This window comes from Macadamia integrifolia, chromosome 1 (assembly GCF_013358625.1).
Source record: "Macadamia integrifolia cultivar HAES 741 chromosome 1, SCU_Mint_v3, whole genome shotgun sequence".
NCBI classification, from domain to species: domain Eukaryota; kingdom Viridiplantae; phylum Streptophyta; class Magnoliopsida; order Proteales; family Proteaceae; genus Macadamia; species Macadamia integrifolia.
Genome location: NC_056557.1, coordinates 5,429,637 through 5,437,325, shown reverse-complemented (window position 1 = coordinate 5,437,325; position 7,689 = coordinate 5,429,637).

The window sequence follows — 7,689 nt, the reverse complement described above, 5'->3', positions numbered from 1 at the left end:
TTCGAAAATTGCCATATTTGTTTGGCATCTTGTGGAAAACTCTAAGCACGTGGCAACCACTTCGATTTCCAAATCTTGGCACCAGTCCAAAGCATGCATAAATGGTATAGAAAATAGGAATACCTTCAATATCAAGGTCGGTTTAGTGGAAAACAATACCCGAGGACATAGTGAGAAACCAAGTGACAAAGTTAGGTCATTCAAAGGAGCCCCTGAAAAAACATTTTCTAGGGCAATGTTTCAGGTAAGAAAACGGGAATCAAGAGAGAACCTTTCAATAGACTCCCAAAAGAAAGAGTATTGACACCTTTCAATAGACTCCCAAAAGAAAAAGTATTGACGAAGAGTCGTTTTTTTTTTGGATTGAGTTTTCCTAAAGTCATGGTGAATGGATCCATCGTGACTTTAAACGATAGAGAAAATAGGTCGAGAAAAGAAAGGTTTCATCTTGATTGTTTCATCGTCCTTGGTGAAGAAAAATTTTGATCAATAACCTTTCAAGGAGAGGATTCTATGAGCAAGTGACATAGATCCTACTAAAAAAATTGAATGAAAAAAGACGTCATATATTTGAGGGTAGCATAATAAACATGACAAACGAAATAGTCGAGACTCGAGAACTATGTTGATAATCTGAAACAATCAACTATAGCAGTTGCAATTCTTCAAGAAATGTTAGTGGAAGTATGCCATCTTCTTTTTTGTTTTTTCCTAAATAATTAGGCACAAAGAAGAGTTAATTTCATGACTTGTTAATTTTTAGGTGCTGCAACCCCTTTAAGGATTATGACATCTTATTTTAATCCATATGTTGAATTCTTGAGGGTTTTTTCTACTAGAAAAGAAAAAAAAATTACCTAAAATCAGTTCACATACTTTTCTTCTAGGGAGATTTTTTTTTTCTCTCTCCTCCCTATTTATTGGAGGCCCTCTATTGTCTCCCATGCGTTTCCATTGGAGTGGATGGGGTATTCCTACACCGGTAGTGTGGGACCTTTCTCCCTTTCCAAGCATACAAATTGAGAGTGAGGAGAGAATAAAATATAGACCATTCACTCTTAACCCATGGTGAAGAGAGAATCTCTTCATCAATGGGATCTAGTCGTTATTGGTTTGATATGGTTTTTATTTTTAGAAACCGCCAACAGACCAAAACCGTCCATTTGGACCAAATATCCGATAAGTTTCAAAAATTTGTACACTTCGTTTTTTAACTTTTCTATTTTCAGAAATGAAGACTGAGACCCAGATCGATAATAGACTGATAACGTACTGTCAAAAGAATCAACAGATTAAAACCAACCGAATTGATAGCTAGGCTTTTGTTGACCCAACACCTTTCCAGTCCGGTTTTGGTCTGGCCTGACATATGCGTAAAACTAAAAAAATTTGACTGAAACTGAACTGAACCGGCTGTTTAACACCCCTACTTCAGCTAATGGATTGGTATCATGAAGATTGGGTCCAAACTCCAAACCTAGACTTTAACTTGAACTGGCTTGACCGCTGGACCAGAGTCTAGACTCTAGACCAGCCCAACCCTCGTACATAAATGAATGTAGTAATGTCTGTAGTGGAACGGATAGGATTCCTCTCCATAGAGCCCATGGACCATAGAGTGATCTCACAAGTCACAGTTGGGATGACCTTGAGACGTGTGCCCAGGTTTTCCCAGCCGTGGGATCACTGGTCCATGGGCTCTTTGGATTCGGAACAGAAAATCAGTTCAAAAGGTAAGCTTGGATCGATTATCCATGGAAATAATCCTTGGCATTTATCAGCCAACCTTTCCAATATTGATTCACTTTATTGGACCTAATTATTCCACACCAATTTAAGGTCCTACATCATTATCACACCGTTTATAAGTTAATTGAATCTCACATGCTACGCATGGACACATTTATATTTAGTCATTCACCGAGCTATCCAAGCTATCAGATGAATCATAAACGGTTATTGGTGCTGATCGGCCATTGGGCTAATCACTCCAGGCCCAACACCGGGTGTTTAATAATGGGCTGGTCTGATCGGGCCAGATTTTGTTCCATATACCATTTGGGCCTCTCCACCTAAAAAGGCTTAATAATTAGAACTTTTTAGTTGGATATTTCAAGGGGTGAGAGTGTTGGAAGCCATTCATCATATGACATACAAAGATTGCCCATGGTATGCTTGAGTTTCCCATCATAGGGGCATAGATTAGATCAGGAGGAACAGTAAAGAAGTGAAGTCACAATGATGTTATGATTGCAGTAAGATCATGTTTCAATTTTTTTTTTCTTTTTTGGTTTAACAATAAAAATGTATTACTTAATGATCATAGCACCAGGTTAAAGTTAGTTAAAGTTTTAATATGAAAAGCAACGCTTCCGTAGGACCAACGAACGATAGTAGGACATATTAACTCAAACCTACAACCAACCGAGCCAAGCGGTGATGGAACAAGGGATTCCTTCCACTAGGCTGCGAATCCCGTTGCATTCTCATTGTAGAGGTGTCCATTCACTCCCCCAGCCGAGCTCATCCTGACCTGACCTTGGCAGCTGAAACTTCTAAGTCCTAGCTATCCTGGCATAGGAGCTAAAAATCCCAAACCAAGCCCAAAAAATAGGGCTGGTTCGGGCTGTTGGGGTTTTGCCCAAAGTCCCACCTCAGATCCCAGCTTGAAGTTCGCGTGGTTCTTGGTCCTCACACCGGCTTCATTGGCAAACTTGCACCCCTCAGTATTGGTTCAAAAACATTTGGCCCATTTTTCTTTTTCTAACCATACAATACTCTATAGGTATAGGTAGGGGTGTTAATTTTCAGCTAAAATCAATTGGACATACCAAAATTGATCGGTTCAATCCGAACCAAATCTATTTTGGGTTTCATGAAACTGGCAGAAAGCGAAACCGAACAGGACAGACTAAAATTGAAACCAAAGTAAATCCTAGACCGAAATCAATAAAAAAATCGATAAAAAGCGAAAAAGTTGATATATGAAAAACCAAAACTGAACCAGTGGCAGCCCCATAAGAGATTGTTAAATCAAACTGATAAAAACGGATCTAAACCACTTCAACCCGACCAAAGTCGGACCAAGCCGATGACCCCTAGGTTTATGCACCTAAACTTTAGAGTTATAAGAGAGATATGAGTAGCCCATGGGCAATAATTGTAGGGGACCAGTGGACCCAGATCCTATGGGCTTTGCAAATTGGAACCCGTGGTCTTACCATATAAAGCTAATAGTACCGTCTGAGGAGTTGGTTCTCACTCACTAGTACCAAAAACTGAAGTCGCAGAAGACAAACTAATAATTATCAAAACTTAGACAATCTGTCTCATATAGTTTCTTTCTGTGAATCGAATACTATGAACTAATCATTTTCTTTACATGAATGGAATACTGTAAACTTCAATCATAGTTTCTTTCTAGACTCTGATGAAAATTCTTAGGATAAAGGAAACCAGCTATAGAACACCTTCAAGAACATGAGCAGAAGTGCTAATCTCATAGTCCAATCCATGGTTTCAAGTATCGGTCTGGGATCGGCCGTATTGGATTGGTATCGGCTGAGATCGATCCATTATCCTTGATCAATCCGGATCGGTTATCCAGATCATTTCAGGGGTAAAATAGTAAAAAATTAGTATTTTTTATAAAGGTAGGGGCAAAATTGACCGACATCCACCGATCCAATCTGGATCGGTATCGGTAGAGACAGATACCGTCCCCCTAAATCCTTGGTCCAATCACATATAATGAGATATATTTTTTTTAATTTATTTTCCACCCACCTATTTCAGCGTGTGACTCTCTATGGCGCAGAATGCCATGCAGTGTACATCCAATGGCAGGGAGTCCCTGGGAATATGTACATGCCTGGGTCCTCCCAGCCGTCAAATATGCAATACGCAACACACATGGTTTGGTAAACATGTATCTGTATTTTTTCTTGCAAAACAGTCGTATTAAAAACAAACTGTATCACTACTGTACATGTTTTGTTGTGTAGGATTTTTGAAAAGTATTATTGCAATTTGGCCTGTTCAATTGTTGTACGGATTCCACCCTAGCAAATATGTAATAAAAAACCCCCCAATTTTTAAGAAAATCTAAGGCAAAACTATTTGATAATCGATACTTATTTGATACCATACACTGAATCTATGATTCTACCGATTTTAGACTGATTCAAACCTTTTTTTTTTTTATTAACAGCGGATATCTAGGCCATTGGCTTGTCTAGTCCCACAAGTTTATACTGATCCAACAGTCGCATGGAACGAGTCATATCGGGGTTGAATGAGAATCATTCAACTTTCACTGTAAATAATAAAGAACACTAAACATCCCTGCATGAATGATACTGAAGAGACAAAAGAAGTCGAACTCAATATCACACGCTTCATGAGGAGAAGAAGATCCCTCACCAACTTCGAATCTCAACCACTGAACATATTTTCGGTTGGAGATACCAATCAAAACCCAATTCAATTTTGTAAACTATTTTACAGAAAAGCAGAAAGAAAGAAAGAAAGAAAGAAGAGGGAATTTAGCAAATTCAATAGTTGATCTGATCACAATATCCGCATGAAGTCTTTGGTAGACTTAGAACAAGTATATGACGTACTATTATGTAAATAAGATCCGTTAAACAATGACGCCTAAGAGCAATGACCGTTGAGATTCGGACTCAGTTGGGCAGTGATCGCTCTTTTGTAATTTTTTTTTCTTGTTTAGGCTTCCAATAAAGAAACTCAGACAGTCTCAGTCTCTCAGATCAGATGATTCTTGTTGTGCAAAGCCATTGATTGATAGAGAGAGAGAGAGCGCAAAGGTCAATAAAGCTATGCAAAGGAAGAGAGAGAAGGAAATATTGCCGACCACTTTGCAGGGGAAATGCTGAAAGCGGGAGGAGGCTGTCATCATGAACTCACACACAAAACCCAGACACGACACGCTTCCCCAAGGAATGGGTATCTTCTGCACGACGGCTCACCGCCTGAAAGCTCCACCGATGCCAGAGAACAGACTGAGGGAAGCAAATAAAGTGAGAAACAGGAAAAGGAATTGTGAACTGCATAAAAGAAACAAAGGAGAAAAGCTGGCTTTTTTACGGTAGCAAAATTCACCAAATTCAATAATTTTAGGGAGAAAGAACGTTACCCGTTCCCACTATGATTTCAAGTACCGATCTCGAATTGATCGTATCGGTTGTGATAGATACTCAATCCTCAATCCTCAATCCTTGACCGATAAGGATCTTTTCATGGGTAAAATAGTAAATAATTAATATTTAAAAAAAAAAAAACAAAGGTAAAATCGACTATTACCCATCGATCTGATCCAGATCAGAATACCGATACCATTCCATGGTTCCCATAGCATAGACACAGCTTATGTTTCGAGTTTTGATTCAACTAATTTTAAATAGTGAAAAATTCTGAATGATACGGTCAAATAATGAAAAAAAAATAAAAAATGGTGATAAACGGAAAATGGACGGTAAAGGTTTTAAACATGTATATTTCAAATAAATGAGATAAAAAAATGGTAGTATATTAATCTGAATTAAGGAATTATTACATAAATACCTGTATGTAATGTTTAAAATAACTATATTCAACATTAATGCATATATATCCCATGTTTCATGATAAATTTTAAGACATATCTGAAACCTTATTGAACAATATGGCTTGGCTATGATGTTGTTCATTGTTATGAATATAGTCAACACACTCTCGAAGTGATGCATGTTTAGTTGGAGTTGGATACATCGCCTTAGGAACACTTCTCAGCAAATGTATTAGTTTGTAGCTCAATCTCAGGGTCAGTGCATTGAATTTGAGTTGAAGGTGTTATCATGTTTAGAACAAGAATGATTGCTGCACTAGTCTCTCCGAGGATTAGTCGAGGTGCACGTAAGCTAGCACAAACACCTTGGTTAATAAAAATAAAAAAATTAAGAAAAAAAGATTGCCGTTTGCTTCTTCTTCTTTTATTTTTTTCTTTTTATGAGAAGCACATGACAAAACATGTTTTAAATGATGACAAACAGAAAAGCATTTGAAAAAAGTGGTATGGATTCGTTCCACGTACGCTTCACCTAGATGTACATGTGAGGATCTAATACCTATCCCACTTCTTGCCATTATAAGAGTGAGGAGGGGTATATATAGAAGCAAAAGGGGCAATTGTTGGATTCTCATACATACATCTAGGTGATTGTATGTGCAACAGATCCAAATTCCTCTATTTTAAGGGGGTTGTGAAAAGAAGCTCTTGCCACTTGAAATCAAGCGATGTCTATGTATAGCGAATGCGGATGGTCGGATGGGTAGCATTCTTTTTTGTATTAAATAAATAAAAGATAAGGGAGAGTTTTCTATCTGGGAGGGCGTTCTCTACATTAGCATGAGTTAGTGCGAATGCACGGGAAGCATCAATAAGGGAGAAATTTGTACCTTTCATTAAGGGTGGGGTGGCCATTTTGCTCCATCCTGAGTCCGGATGTAGTTGCACCAAAAAAAAAAAAAAAAAAGGATGTAGACTAACACTTCCATTCTAGCAAAAAAAAATTAGACTCACACTTCCAAACAAAGCCCTTTTTCCCCATAAAAGCTATGTTTAAAAGGAAGGTAGAGGATGATATTCTCACGGAAACTAACCTACTTAGTCGCATGGCCACTGCACCATAGTTAACAAATTCGGATTCGGGAATTATTCGGACGGAGAATTATTCGGAATAATTCGGATGATTAATTGAAGGATTCGGTCAAAAAAGCTTATTGGTTTTTTTTTTTAAAATAATGTTTAAATAAACCGAATAATTCGGTTTAATTCGGATTCGGTCCGAATTATTCGCGATTTATATTCAGTTTTGAAAAAGTCGCGAATTTTAAAGAATTTTATTTTTAATTTGGATTCGGTCCAAATTTTTGATAAAATTCGGAAAAATTCGGTTCGGCCGAATAATTCGTGAATTATTCGGCCGAATTGATAACTCTGCACTGCACTAGTGCGGGGACCAATACTTTTCCCTATTCACACACTACTACTACATAGTCTAAACTCTTCTTCTCAATTCTCATTGAGTTGGTCCGTTGATATATCTGACTCAATTATTTATGCAAAAGCTTATACTCAAAGAAAATTGTTACAATAAAGATGAAAGACAATGTTGTTCTCTCCCTATCTCAGAAGGTTCTCTTATCCACGATTGTAATTGAGTTTCTTTGTAATGACCCCTGGTTAAATTTTGTTTTGGTTAAGGAGGTTTCTTTTGAATCCATGTCCACTTTGGACAGCTTGAATGAATGATCCTTTCTTTTTCCCTACCCAAAAAAAGAAAAAAAAGAGAGACAATTTTAAGGACTGAAGGGTTGGTTTGCTCATTCTAATAGTTTCGTAAGTAGAATCGGTTTATCTTCCTCATTTTCCCTCTCATAATTTGAGTTATTTCAATGATTTTCATATAAAGAAAGGGGAAAGGATAGGCACATAGCTTGCGTGCAGTAAACTAGTAGGTAGTGCCAAAAGAGGTATCGGAATAGGTATCATAAAAGAGGGGCATAGGGTGATTTCGAAGGGGACGAAAAGATAAATGCGGATAATGCTAGCTTACGATACATGGGTGATTTGCCCAATTGTTCCCATTGAAAAATGGTTTAATTAGTTTCCAAACTTTAGTTCTA